Genomic DNA, 15,867 nt, shown 5'->3' with positions numbered 1-15,867 from the left:
GCTGCATACTTACCCGTAGCTTGATTCATAATAAGCTGGAAGTCACAGAAGACCACCACCTCATCGGCTTCCATTGCTGCTGCTAGCTTTAGTCCAACAATTAGTGCCTCATACTCTGTTTCTTTGTTTGAGGCCTTGAATCCCAAACAGATTGATTGCTCTATCATTCGCCCCTCCAGCGATACCAAAACCACTTCTGCCCCTGCTCCTTGATGGTTTGAACTTCCATCAACAAATATGCGGAAGGAATCGCCAATGTCGATGTCACAGGGTTTTGGTTTTTCTTCTTTTCTCTGCGCCGCTAGTGTGGGGTTTTTGGCCCCAGTTGAGTTTCTTTCAACTCTTCCAAACATCTTAAGACACAGCTCACCAGAGCCCACCTTGGGATTGCACTAGGAGTGAACTTAGCCACAAAGTTGGCCAGAACCTGGCCCATGATTGCCATTCTAGGTCTGAATTCTAAGTCATATTGGCCCAGTTCCATTGCTCATCTAGCCATTCTGCCTATCAGATCTCCATGCTGCAACAGGGACTTCAAGGGATGCTCAGTTAGCACCACAATCTTGTGGGCTTAGAAGTAGTGATTCAACTTTTTGGAAGCCATCATCAAGGCTAGTATTAACTTCTCCAAGGGCAGGTACCTGAGTTCTGCACTTACTAGGGTTTTACTCACATAGTATATCATTTTTTTTTCTCCCTCCTCTTCTTAGATTACCACTACACTCATTGCTTGGTCTAAAACTGCCAAGTATAGGAACAACTCCTTTCCAGGTATAGGATTTGACAGAACTGGAGCTGTTGTCAGGTACCTTTTCAAGTCGGCCAAAGTGACTTCGCACTCTTCTATCCACAAGAAATTTGTGGCCTTCTTCAACAATTGAAAGAATGGTTTATATTTATCAAAACTTTGGCTGATAAATCTATTCAGGGCTGCTGCCTTGCTAGTCAAAATTTGGACCTGCTTGGCCGATGTTGGACTCTTTAAATCAAGGATGGCCTTGATTTGTTCTGGGCTTGCCTTAATGCCCCTTCTAGTGACCAAGTACCCCAAGAACTTACTAGACCCGACTCTAAATGCACATTTCGAAGTATTGAGTCAGAGCCAACATGTTCTTAGGATATCAAAAACTGCCTTCAAATCGATAGATGGTTCCCAGGTTCCTTGGTCTTCACGACTATGTCATCAATGTAGAGTTCTACTGTCTTCCTAATCAGATGCTTAAATATCTTGGTCACTAACCGCTGGTAGGTTGCCCTAATATTTTTTAACCCGAAAGACATTACTCTGTAACAATAGAGTCCTTTCGAGATGATGAATGTCGTCTTCTCTTCATCTGGAGAATACATTACTATCTGATGGTAGCCTCTGTATCCGTCCAAGAAACTTATCCTCCCATGCCCTGAAGTGGCATCTACTAATTGATCAATCTTAGGTAGTGGGAAACTGTCTTTGGGGCAAGCCTTATTTAGGCTGGTGAAGTCCACGCAGACCTTCCACTTGCCATTCTTCTTTTTCACAACTACTGTGTTGGACAGCTAGGTTGGGTAGTTCACCTCCCCAATGGCCTTGGCTTCCAACAACTTGTCCACCTCAACTGCTTCCACTTGTACTAATGTCAGCCTCCTTGCCTACTGGATGATAGGTTTAGCCGACCTGTCTACATTAAGCCTATGGCAAGTGACCTTGGGGTCGATGCCTGGCATCTCATAGGACATCCAGGCAAACACTTCTATGTTCGTTTGCAAGAAAGCTTCCAATTCCCTTTTCTCCTCCTTGGCTAAGCCTGAGCCGAGAAAGAAAAAGCGCTCTCCATTATCTTCCTGGACAAGAATCTTCTTCAAGCCTCCTCACTCTTGTCGGCTGGTTCTTTGCCAACATCATCTAGGACCTTCATGTCCTCGTCTTTAATTTCAACTGTCTCTGCTTCTCGCACATTGCAAGTGGATTTCATTACTGCCATGGAGTAATTTTTTGCCTGCACCTGATCCCCTTTGACCTCCTTAATTCCATGCTCCGTTGGGAACTGCAACAACTAGTGCAGCGTTGAGGGGACAACCCTCATTGCGTGCAACCACAGACTTCCCAAAATAACATTATAAGGGGGTATCAATCATTGTAAACTCCGTGCTTAACTTCTTCATGCCTGTCTGTACCTCCAAATTCGTGGCTTCTAGAGGCCACGTTGGTGTTCCATTGAATATAACCATCGGGTTGTTGGATTGTTATAGGTCATCTAGGTGAAGGCCAAGCTCAACATACATAATGTCACAAAAACTGCCTTGATCAACCAATATGCGCCTCACCTGGCACTCTCCAATCTTCAACATCATCACCAGGGCATCGTTCTGTGGACGTTACACTATATCCACGTCTGTCTCAGTAAAAGAAACCACTGGACCCTAGTACTCATTTGTCCTAGGCTTCTTTTGCTGGACTTGGTACACATGTTATAGGTGCCTTACCCTCTGAGTTTTTCCACGTACATCATTCTCATTGACCTTTGAGTGAATCACATTGATCACCCGAGTTCCATCTGCTTACTGTGGTGGCGGTGGTGGAGGTGGTGCTTCCAGTGCCTGGGGTAGCCTTGCTTGCTCTTCCCTTATTCTAGCTTCATCTACTAGGTCTCTTAAGCTATCTGGTTAGGAGGGGCAGTTATTCTCATGGACTTAAATGGTCTGGAATTTTCACAGCTGATCAATGTGGACAAGTTGAAAAATACTACCCCTGAGAGGCTTACTAGGTCGAAAACCCGAAAAGGCGACCTAGGCAAAAGTTAGAGAATGAAAAATTAGAAATAAAGAAAAACTAAGCTCGCAAGGTTGAAAACCCTATAGGGCGACTTTGACAAAAGTTAGAGTGCAAAAGGAGAGAGTTAATACTCAAGTAAACTTGAACCGAACTACGTAAGGCCTGATTCCCATCTTTGGGATACATAGGCAACTCCATCCTAAAGTTCGGCCGTAACTATCTCTAATTCAATTGTCCTATCATTTTTTTTATCAGGTCATCTTTGTTCATCATCTATTAGTTTGGTTGTGATCTTCATTGTGACAATGGCAGTTATGATTTGCCGATTTGGGGTTGTACATCTTGAGGTTTGATTCTGTGCATGTCAGGTAGTGATCATTTTCGAAAATGGTTTTGAAAAGTTTTAATAGAAGTTGATTTTGTTCAAAATTTACCTTTTACAACTTAGACCATTTTGGGACCAAAAAGAAAATTTTTAGTGCTCACAACTTTAATTCCATTAATTTCAACACAAAATACATTCTCCAACTCTCTGATACAAATCAAAGTTGCTTTTACATCATAAGACTTGAAAAGAAAGGTTAAAGTAATAAACTAGGGGCATAGGCGAGTCAGGTGCTCTTGTGTCCCCTACTCGCGCTTGCGGAAGCTTCTGTAGCCAAAGTGGGCCCAGCTTATGCCTCATCCTCGAGCCAAGCCAAGCACTCACCAGAAAGGGCATAACTGAAACTAGAGGTAGGGGCCAAAAGCTCTCTCGTCCTCCAAGCAGCAAGGTACCGAGTTAGGTGTGAAGCACGAATCGGGAATGAAGCCGGATATTCTACTCCCTCCTCTAAGCAGGTCTAATCATGCTTGAACTGGCGTCTGAACCGGAAGGAAAAGTAGAACACGCAATGCGTGAGGCCAATCAACTATATGCCAAGCTGCCGAGACATGCTATAACTCATATCAGCCAGATTGTGCCAAGGGCAACGCCAAGCTATGTCAGCTGCAGACCTGTTACACATCCAATTGCACCACCATCCCTCATTGGTAAAGTTCACTAGTCGCTGGCGGAAGAAATAAGCTCAAGCTAAATACTCGGGACAAGGGTCCACCACCTTCATCTTATCCATGAGCCATACCTGGGAAGGGATGAAAAATATGAGCGATTAAAGAATAGAAAGATGTGTGTGAAAAGAAAAGTAAAGAAAAGACTTTGAGAGAAAATAGAGCATGAATGCCGAGTGATGTGTAAGGCATATATCAGAAAGGGTGGAAAACAAATACCTGAGTAAGTAGGGGACTCCCCACAAATTTGGTGGTCTCTCGCTGATAAAAAGCGTCTAAGCCCATCAGGGTCTCGGCCAGCGTCAAACCGATACAACTATTACCTTCTTTCAAACATTGGGCCACTTCGATCAACCGAATGCTGGTTCCGCTATAACTAGGGACAAGAAGGACCCCGAGCCAACATCATCACTCCCGCTCTCAGACGACTCAGAATGTCAGCTCACTGCCTCCTCAGCGTCACAGGTCTTTGTATCGTCTCTGCTCAACACGGGCTCGGACTCGCTGCTCTGGCTCTGAGCACACCTACCTCGGCCTCGACCTTGGCGTTCATCTCGACCGCATGCTAGGGTCTGTCTACCTCTCCTCCCTGCCGGCGGAGAAAGTACCACTGCTACTGGTGTCCTCAGTACATATGGGATCTAGAAAACAAGTGTCGACATATCAGATACAGTGTATGAATACAGAATGAGTGCAAAAGGGTATAGTATGAGTATAGTGTGTTAGTGTAGTAAATCAGTGCAGTGTAGGGTGGTGTGAATGTTACGGTATACGTATCAGTGTACTAATAGGAATGTGATAGTGTGGTGCACAACAGTGTGAGGTAGCATTGAAATGTATGTAGAACATAGAAAAGATACCTGGATACCGTAAAGATCAAACAACGTCTCTTTCCTCTGCACCATGCTAATCAAAGAAGCAACTAGTTGGAACAGGCTCTCTATGTACTCAGTCGGTGCCTACAAGTGCATTTGAATGATCAGTATCGGGAAGAATAATATCTGGAAAGGGAAAGTGTGATTACAAACTGTAAACTGTGGTTCATACCTGAGGTATGCCACAGGCTCTGACATACTCATGCCCTGCCTCGAGTGGCTCTATCAGAATCTAATAAGCTGACCCGGTCGACCGCTGCTGCTGGTGTCCTCGCAGTGGAAATCACTGGCCAATTAGTAACCTGCACAACGGGAGGGCCCCCCCTAAATATCGTTCTCAGTCTCCTGAGCAGCCTCACTCGCCAAGGGAGCACCTACTGCATCACCCGCGTGAACGCTTGTCAGAGGGGGCATGAGATGAATCTGGATAAAAGTCGCATAATCGCCCTCCGCTCTAAAGTAGTCGGCATCCAGCCCCACCATAAACTGAATAATGGCCCCAGCCGAGAGGCTATCGGCTATCTTCATGGATGCTGGAGGTGGCATAGGAACTACTAGAACAGGTGAGCCTAGAGTCTAGTGTATGAAACGCTCACCCAAGCACCACGCCTGACAAACTGGACCCTTTAGCAAAATCCAGAATCGAGATGTGGCCCATGCCCCGGCATACTGGTCTCTCACTCCAGCTAACATCGTTGCCTAGGGCTGCCACATGATCTGCAAACAGAGAATGTACAGATTGTTAGTTGCTGTCCGTTGTCAAAGTATAAATCAGAACAGTAGTAAAGTAAAAATGACTGAGTTTTGGGTTACCTCATGGGCAACCACTGTATCGAAGTATCAGCAGTAGAAGGCGAAGGTCATATTGTCACGGCTCCAACACTGGCACTAGCCGTTATATCGTTGCTAGTAAGGCACGGCAAGATGGATCTCATCCACTGGCTCTGGAGCCAAAGCCGGGAAATAGGCATAAACCCATAACTGTAAGGAAAAGGCAGCAGTGTTATCAACAATACGAACAAATATAAAGTAAAAAGTAGAAAGCACAAAGCACAAAGCACAAGTTATGAACAGATATTGAACAAAAAGTGTAAAAGTAGAAAGGTATGATGCATACCTCCCAGGCTCTCCAGTAGCCTCCGACCCGCTCTCCCCTCACATGGGAAGTGGAACTCATATAGCCATAAAGTGTCGTGAGGCCAGCTCTACCCCAATCGTAGAACTGGACTTAGGGCAAGGTCACAAGGGCGCTTAGTAAGTACAAGCCCATGGTGTTCCACCTGTTCGCAAACAATGTGGTGCTAAGTAGGAACATCAAGAAGGTTCGGACATACTGCTCTACCTCCTCCGGTGTCTCAAGCTCACTCCCGCAGAAGTGCTCGGGGAACTAACTATACCTCACCATCGTTGGCCTATGTAGAGGTGGGCGCGCTCCAAGCAGGTAGATCCAAGCCGCCTCCCATTCGCCCATATCCATGTTGAAGGGGATCGGATCATCCCCTACTCCTAAGCCTGTGATCATGGAAAAGTCGTAGAGAATCATCATCATCTCCCTAGCGGAAGAGAGATGGAAAGAGTTGGTGATGTCCCACCACCTCTCCACCAACGCTCCGAGTAGAGCCCGGCTCGCCATATGTCGTGATAGTCTGGTATAGAATAAGTCGAAGTTGGTCTTGTCAACAAGGTCACGAACCTCGAGAGGGAGCTCATAATACCAGTCTCTCACTGTCACTACCCCATATCCCCTATAAGAACAAGAGTCCCCCTATGGCAAAGAAAGAGTGAATCAGACAAAAGACAGTGATAAAAAAGCATTCAGATGAAAGGAAGTGTAAGAAATACAGTCAAATAAAAGGCAAAAAAACATGAAAATAAAGTTTATACCTTAGAAGCACCGTAGAAAAGGTGGGAGTGAGGCTCTCTCAACAAAATGTCCTCTGGCATGCCACCAGCAAAATCGTCAAAACGCATCATGCCTCCAATCGCTAACATACACGTGTGAGAATGATAAATGACTGGATCAAAGGGCGTATCCTCAGTGGTAGCGGCTCAGGCTCAAGTCTTGGAGTGAACTTTGCCTCAAAATCAGCCGCAATGCCCTCTGCCGCCTCGCCGGCCTCGGCAACTATCGGCTCCTCGACCTCGGCAGGGGGTGATAATGGAGGTGGAACCTCAGGAGGAGCATCATCATATAGAACATCATCTGTCATCTGAAAAGTGGGAGAAGACTGGTGAAAAGTGAAGAAAATGAAGAAAAATAGGAAAAACTTGGAAAAAGTCAACCCTAGGAGAGAGAAAATGGGAGAAAAAGTCAAAACCCGATAAAATTTGCAAAACCCGAGAGAAACTCAAGGGAAACAAGCCCGAAGTGGTGAAACTGCAAAAAAATCAACGTAAACAAAATCTGATCGGTTCAAAGTGTAGAGAGTCAAAGAGAGTTTACGAAAAAAAGTTTGTGTGGGGCGTTGGAAAACGTGTATCAAGCACAAATCTAGAGAGAGGAAGCACTTAGAGAGAGAGAGGAAAGGATTTTGGACTTGGGTGCCTGAGGAAATGAGGTGGGGTGATGTGTATATAAAGACCCATGCCGAAAAGACATTTCTGCCCCGATTTTTACATTAGTGGCCGGAAGACTTCACTTGTGGCCGGCAGGCCACACTGGTGGCTGGCAGCCTTCTCTTGTGGCCTGGTGTTGGTTTTGTTCCTCTTTTTCCCTGCCATTGTATGAGAGGTTCTCTTTTGGGTCTAGATTGATTCTTGAGAAACTTGAAACTGTGTTCCGATTGCGCCGTTCCTAATACCCGTTGTGTTCCAGCGCATGGATGTGCCCCACTTGCCAATATGAATGAGGTGCATCTTTTTTGAGTATGTTGCAAAGTCTCCGAGAGGTAAGTAGAGGTTGTCGTTAAACATCACTTTTGCTCATTTTGTCATATTTTATATTTGTTCTCTTCTATTGCATAGAATATGCGTTTTCACATATACTTATGTTGCACGCGTGCCCTACGTCGTTCACGATTCATGCATAGAATATGCTTTCAATTTTGCATAAAATATGCTCTTGTTTCTTGCATAGAACATGCTTTCAATTAACATCATACGACGGTTGTCTATCATGCATGGAACATGTGTTGTCACTGTATTGATTTGTAATCTTGTTCAGTTTGTGAATCTATCGCATTTACTCACTTTGTGCATCTATCGCACATGTTCACCTCATGCACCTATCGCACACTTTCACTACATTGTGTATTTATTGTACAATTTCTTACCTTTCTCCTTTATCTTAGGATGCGTAAAACACGACCCTAAACAGTCTTTATCTCAGGACACATGAAACGCGACTCTGAGCGGTCTTTACCTCAGGACACGTGAAACGCGACTCTAAGAGGTCTTTATCTCAAGACGCATGAAACGCGACCCTGAGTGGTTTTTCTCTTCTCTTCTTGCATTTCCAGTGTGATTAGAGTATCTCGGGACGCATGAAACATGACCCCGAGCGGTTTCTCTTCTCTTCTCACGATTTCAGCGTAATTAGAGTATCTTAGGATGTGTGAAACGCGACCCTGAGCGGTGTTTTTTCTCTCCTCTTTTCATGGTTTTGGTATGGTTAGAGTGCGCGTTTTGCTTTTCCGTGTGAAACCTATTTTGGTTTAAGCTTGAGGCTTATTCATATGTTGTTAATTTTTTATTGCTTATTGCAATTGATTGCAACCGTTATTACTTATCGCATCTGTTATTGCTTATTACATCATCGTGACTAATCATGAGTTTTCAAAATTCCTGGCTTCACGTAACGTATGTGTCTAGCTTTCAAAGCATTTTTCATACATATCATTTGCATCCTGCCCCAGAACTACACTGGTTTGATTCCCTGCAAAGGGATACGTAGGCAGCTTGCAAGCTCAACCAATTTTATTTATGTCTTGATTATTTTCCCAAGTCTTACGGCCTTATCAAAATGGGTCATCTTCGGGGTTTGAAATTCACTCACGTCATGTCATGACTTTGAGCTCTGTCAAAGAAGGGCAACTGTAGACACCCCATTTTTTACTGCCCTTATGACTTGGGCGCCACTGATTGCACACCCAATGATGAATTTATATATACTTGTCAAATGCTCGAAGTCCTCAGCAGAATGCCTCAGCTTTGAACCTCAAAACCCTATGAAGCTCTTGCCTTGTTTTTGGATCAAAACAATAGTTTTTCAAGCCTAAACATCTTGAGGCCTGCAGACCCACTAGTGTGGACTGTCGGCCACTATTAGTGGCCTGCAGACCCCTTATGTGTTTTTTCAGATCTTTTTGGCAACTATGCCAGCTGTTTCATAGATGCATGCACCAATCCATACATGTCTGTATAGATATTTCTGAGGTGGTCTCATATTTTTCTATATATAGAGGACCTTCTCTCACATTTTAAAAGGTGAAAAAAATTTGGGAGCAAAAATATTTCTCTTTCTCTCTCTCTCCCTCTCTCTATTGCAAGTTCTTCACTCTTTACCTATACACTCTAAACCAAACCTTGTGGTATTTGTGCTGAGGTGTTTTTGAGCTTGCATTTAGCTCTTGAGGGTGTGTAATTGTTGGTTTGTAACTCAAAAAAGGTATCCCTCTTCAAGTGGTATAATTCTTAACTTGTTTCCCTTCTTTATTTGCCATTTTTTCTACTGTTTTTAGACTGTTTTCACACTGAATTTCTAGGCTGAAATATTTGGTTTAAGGCCATTAAAGGGTGGATCACCATTTTTTGTACCTTGCTTCTAAGGCCTTTGTTCTTGTGTTTCCCACCTTCTCACCAACTTTTTTTGAGCTTTTTACTATTGAATCTCATAGGTTTTTTCAAAGGCTAAAATCATGTTTTGAAGTCCCAAAAATGGAGGGGGCAGCCTCCCCTCCTTGTGCTTGCTTGCTAGCTTAACTTGCTCCATGTTGTAGCTTACTCTTTTAGCTCTTTTGACTTCAATTCCAACACTATTTTAGCCTATTTTAGGACTGTTTTTTATGAATTAACTTCATTCATGTTTTGTATAGTATGCTTGTAGTGTAATGGTCCTCATAGGTTTGGTGGTTTAGGCCTTTTGGGGCCTCAAACCTATCCAACTCTACTGAGAACGGCGTTCTCGACTTGACGGGAGATGTGACCTTGGCGTTGAATCGCCTCCCCGGGAGGTAATCTCTCAAATCTTCCTTCGTTCGACCGGGAGCTTGGCTATTAACAGATTTCAATCTTTTTGACGCGTTGTTTCCGGCGTCGTGGTGTGTCCTCTTGGACTTTTCTTCATTCACTGTATCGAAACACAGGCCCTTTCCCTATACATGCCAAGGTTCTTTGACATAGGTTCCCTTGGTACGAGGCGTCCTCTACGACTCACCTCTCACTGACTCTACCCGCTCAATATCCCGTGAGGGCCGATGTGAGCGTTCATTGTCCTTGCCACGCTGCAGGACTGCTAGGATTGTTTTATGCCCCCCCTTTCTGGGCGTCAGTCTTTGTTGCTGGTACCGGCATGTCCTGCAACAGGAACGGTGGTTGCATCACGTTGTTCTGCATCATGAAGTTGACAGTCGACTGTAGGTCTGCCAACTTGTTCGCCATCCCTTTCATCTCACCGTCCTTCCTCAGCCATCTATCCTTCCATACCTGGAGGTCGCTTTCGTTGTAGTACTCATCTTGGCTAGCTTTCTTCGGGGCATTCCCCTCTTTGCCGACATCCTTCTTCCCAGGATTCAAATCCTATGTTTCCTCATTAAGGTTTTCTTTCCCGACGTTAGAATCTCTATGTTTACAACTCTCAACTGTTAATGTCCCCATTCTTTTTTTCATGTCCGTTGTTGGCCATCTATTCTCCTTAAGTTCCCACAGACGGCGCCAAATTGTGGGTGTAGATTTCCGACCACATAACCAAAAGAAGGAACTCAGTTGGAGAGCACCAACAGAATAGATTAAGCCTAATAACCTGCACAAGAAGATGAGAATCCGGCAGTGGTTCGTCCACCCGGGGGCACTCCGACGATCAAGTCAATAATCAATGTCTCTAAAAGATAACAAATTGTGCTTAATCTAACAAGAAAGAACTTACCTTCGACCGACGAGGGTGCCTTGCTTTTATAACCAGCAGTGACCTGATCCCATTAGAAGCCTCACTTCAGTGGACTCAGGCTCAATGCTCATCCTGGACCCTCATCTAGATAGAGACAAAACTCTTTTTGAGTCTTAGCGTTATCCAGACTGAGATCCTCATTTGTTCTAGGACTCTTGTCCTTTATCTGCTTATCTCAGATTTTGGTATCTCCGTAAATAACCTGAGCCTAGCCGAGATCATCTCGGCGCATGACCAAGTCACGTGGCACCTCGGCTGACACTTCGGCATTACCTTAGCCACATGCTATCATTCACAAAATACGTCCCTACAGTGAGTAAGAAGAAAAATAAGAAGATGATAAAACAAAAACTATAGAAGATCTATTGCAATATGCTCTTGAATCAAAGTTATACGAGCTGAAACAGAAATTGTCTTATATATTGTGAAGTTCAGAAAAAACAATATACCTCATGCACACATTTTAGTCAAATTACAAAGAAAAATCAAATGATACCCAAATATTATCGCAACAACTCAATGATGTAGAAAGTAAGTATATCAAATAAAAAATTTCGATCTATTTTTGTCATATGTTGATTACAAACAGATGACATAATAAATTATATAACTTTATAGTTTCATGAAAGTGATCATGTGAACATTTATATGCATGGATCTATAAACATCGTGAAAATGATTATGAAATTCCTATATCGATCAAAATATTAAGGTACAATATCATTCCATTTTCTAAAAAAATTATTCCACATTTTTTACATAAATGAAAATATACTAATGGCTAATATTATATTTTTTATCATACAAGATATTCGTGATACAGGAAACGAGACTCAACAACTCTTGATGTATAAAAATATATTGCATATTGATATTAATGCATTTTTACGCCAATAATATGCAATAGTAGGTTCAATGAATTTGTATTATGAGATGAACTATTAAACAAAATTGTATAATTGTGTAATTAATTTCATACCTTCAATTGTATTACAGATATAGATTATGAAAAATTGAAGTAAGAAGTTGATAGAAAATGATTTGGGTAACACTATATATTTAAATAACTTGTTTATTGTTTATTATTTGAGATAAAATTGTGATCTCAACAATCTAATTATAAATTAATAATTATATTTATAAAATCTCTCGTTTATCATTTAAATTATTCAATCGAGTAAGTATTCCTTTATTACTTAGCTGTATTTTGGGTACAGATTAATTTACCCATGCAAGTGTCCATATTTTGTATACATATCACATGCTAATTTAAAAGACACATATAATTATAGTATTAACAATTGATGAAAAATCACGTGCCACGTGCAATGCACATGCCCAACCACTAGTAAATATAAACAAACCATCTCTCATGCCATGTTTTCTACTTTTTCAAAATTTCAATTTTACCCTCTCAAATCTACTATATTTTCTAAAAGTCATGAAGAGTCCTACATAAACCACCTATCTCTCTATTTTTGAAGTTGAACACCAAAAAATGATATATTTGCTTCCAAGAGTCCTATATAAATATAAACAAACCGTCTCCCTTCTTATCAAAATAAAAAAATAACAAAGTCACTTCCATATTTTTTACATTGATGATAATTAAAGAATGAAAAATAATTACTCTTTCTTATTTTTTGTGTATGCTTTTATATCGATATACATAATATTTACAATTGTCCATTGTGGATAAATCACTGTGAATAATATTAGTTGAATCTTAAAGTTGTTTGCATTCGTTCGAATCTAGACAAAGAAAAGTGAATGCGTTTTTAAAAATAGAGATTTGTATTGTATCTCAAAAATTCGCAGGTTATCTTTATACACTTTCTTTTTGTTTAAATTATATTTTATGGACTGTAACATTTTACATGGTACTTTAATAACCAAGGTATGATATCAAAATTCTAAACAAGAATCATTTTCGTTGGTTTTATTTTTTAAATCTGTTTTTCAGTTTTTGATTTTTCATATTTTCTCAGTTTTGGTGATTAAAGATACTAAAATTTCTTCATATTTTACATTTAAATTATACTTTTACTTGAAAATATAATATCTAGTAATGTAAATAGAATTTTAAAAAATAAAATATTGGTAGAAGAATTTATAAATTCTTTTTATTATTATATTTTTTTTTGTTATTATTATTATTTAATATTAATAATTTATTATTATTATAGATACTATTTATTATTATATATTTTTTTGTTATTATTATTATTTAATATTAATATTTTTTTCAAAAAGAATACACAACTAATTATTTTTTAAGCGTATTTAGATTAAGTAAATTTAAATCCAAAAGTAAAATTAAAAATAAAAAAGTATTAAATTAAGTGAATTTAAACAAAAAAATAAAAGGATTTTTATAAATAAAAAAAAACAGTGTCAAAAACCAAAAAAAAAATGAATATCAAAAAATTCAAAATAAAAAGTTTAAAAAAGCAAACCAAACCAAACACTATATACTTCTCTTTTTTAAAATCTTTCTTCGCTAATTCTAATTTTACATAAATCATTCACAAAATCTTTTCAATTTTTATGTAAATTTAATAATCTAATTAAAAAATGGTGCATACACACAAAAATGTAACACTAAACATCTACATTATGACCAATTATTTAATTATGAATAATTAATTTCTCATTGTTACCTGTATTATATTGTTGCAAAAGATTTAACATATTACTTTTGTGATACTATATATATATATATATATATCAATGTCTACATATATAAATATATAAAATATATATATATATATAAATGTAAATTCATATATGTTACTGTATTCATATATTGTCAATCTGTAATGCTATATTACCATCAGATATTTTAATTTTCTAAGATGTATTGCTTTAGTAATATAATTATATTTGTTACAAAAAATTATAGAATTGTATATTGTTCTCCTATCAACTTATATTCAATACATATATGCATACATGTCATACAAACAAGTGTTCACAATAAACATTTTTAATAACAAATCAAGACTTTGCAAAACACCTCCATCACGATAATAATTGTACTTTTTTTCCCTCACAAAAAAAACACATTATTGGAAAATGAATTTTGAAATTTATAATAATATGATATCGCATCAAACTCTCTCATCAAAATATTTTTATTACAATGAATTATAATGGTGAGTAAGAAAAAAAATATGAAAATAGTGAAACAAAAATTACAGAAAATCTATTGCAACATGCTCTCCAAGCAAAGCTAAGCGAGCTGAAGCAGGAATTGTCTTATTTGTTGTGAAGTTCAAAAAAAATAATATATCTCATACACACATTTTAGTCAAATTACAAGGAAAAAAAAATCAAATGATACCCAAACATTCTTATAGCAACTCAATGATGCAGAAAATAAGTATATCAAATAAAAAGTTTCAATCAATTTTTGTCATATGCTGATTACTTACAAATGACGTAATAAATTATATAACTTGACAGTTTAATGAAAGTGATCCTACAAACACTTATAAGTATGAATCTATAAATATCGTGAAAACAATTATAAAATTCTTATATCGATCGAAATATTAAACTACAATATCATTCAATTTTCTTAAAAAAAAAAAAAAAAAAAAACTATTCTACATTTTCTACATAAATGAAAATATACTAATGACTAATGTTATATTTTTCATCATATAAGATATTCGTGGCACAGAAAATGAAACTTCACAACTTTTGATGTATAACAATATATTACATATTAATATTAATGCATTTTTACACCAATAATATGCAATAGTGGGTTCAATGAATTTGTATTATGAAATGAACTATTAAACAAAATTGTGTAATTGTGCAATTAATTTCATACCTTCAATTATATTACAGGTACGGATTATGAGAAAATTGAAATGGGAAGTCGATAAAAAAAAAATTGTGTAATAGTGGATTGTTTGGGATGAACTATATAAGTACATTTTTTGACTTTTTGTCTAAAAAAGTAAAGGAAAAAAGATGATTGTTTGGGATAACTTTTTGACTTTTTATGAAAAAATGTATAGTAAATATTGTATAAAATACCAAAATTATCGAACTACCCTTCTGTGTACTGACATACTTTTTGTGCATGTCAATAAAGGTATTGTGTTGGACTGTGCTGCACTAAGTTGCATTGTTGGAAATCCCTTTGCTCTTTGACTAATCAACCCCAGTTTCCCGCCCAAAAATTGTGAATAATATAAACTTTTTAGCTTTTATAGCCTCCGTTTGGGAAGTGGGTTGGCTTTTTGACTTTTTTTGGCTATTTGAGCCTGGGCTCAAAAGCTTGGTTTGGGAAGGGCTTTTTGACTTTTTAGCTTTTTTGACTTTTTTTGTGAGAGAAAAGTGTAATGATTATGGGTTGGATGTGATGTTTTGTCTGTTATGGGTCAAATAGCCTATTCTGTCTTTTGTGGCTCAAAGAGCCAAAAGAGCCCAAATGAGCTCTTCCCAAACGACACATGTGACTTTTTGACTTTTTGTATTTTTTAAGTGATCCCAAACAAATCTAAAGAACATGTTTATTGTTTATTATTTAAAATAAAATTGTAATCTCAACAATCTAGTTATAAATTAATGTTTATATTTATAAAATTTACCAATTATCATTTAAATTATTTAGCTGAGTATGTATTTATTTCTTACTTAGTTGTATTTTGGATACGGATCAATCTACTCATACAAGTCTCTATACTTTGTATACATATCACATACCAATTTAAGAGACGCGCATAATTACAGTAAGAACAATTGATGAAAAATCATATGTAATATGCAATGCACGTATCCAACAACTAGTAATTTAGAAAATAAAGTAATCACTTTGCTTGGTTCCTCTTTTCCAAAAATACTTTTCAAAAATTTCACTTTCTTGTTTTTCGTATTTTTTTGTTTTTACTGAATTTTTTTAATATTTTAAGCAATTTTTTTTATTTTTTAGACATACCTAACATAAACATACCTAAAAAGTAAAAAAAAAAATTACAAAAAAAACCTTTTTAAAAATTCACTAAATACCAAAAAAAAAAAAACTAGAATTTAGTATATTTTTTATATTTTTATGTATTTATTAATTTTTT

Source organism: Camellia sinensis, chromosome 7 (genome assembly GCF_055761805.1).
Source record: "Camellia sinensis isolate YWXY chromosome 7, ASM5576180v1, whole genome shotgun sequence".
Classification (NCBI taxonomy): domain Eukaryota; kingdom Viridiplantae; phylum Streptophyta; class Magnoliopsida; order Ericales; family Theaceae; genus Camellia; species Camellia sinensis.
This window is presented reverse-complemented; position numbering follows the sequence as displayed.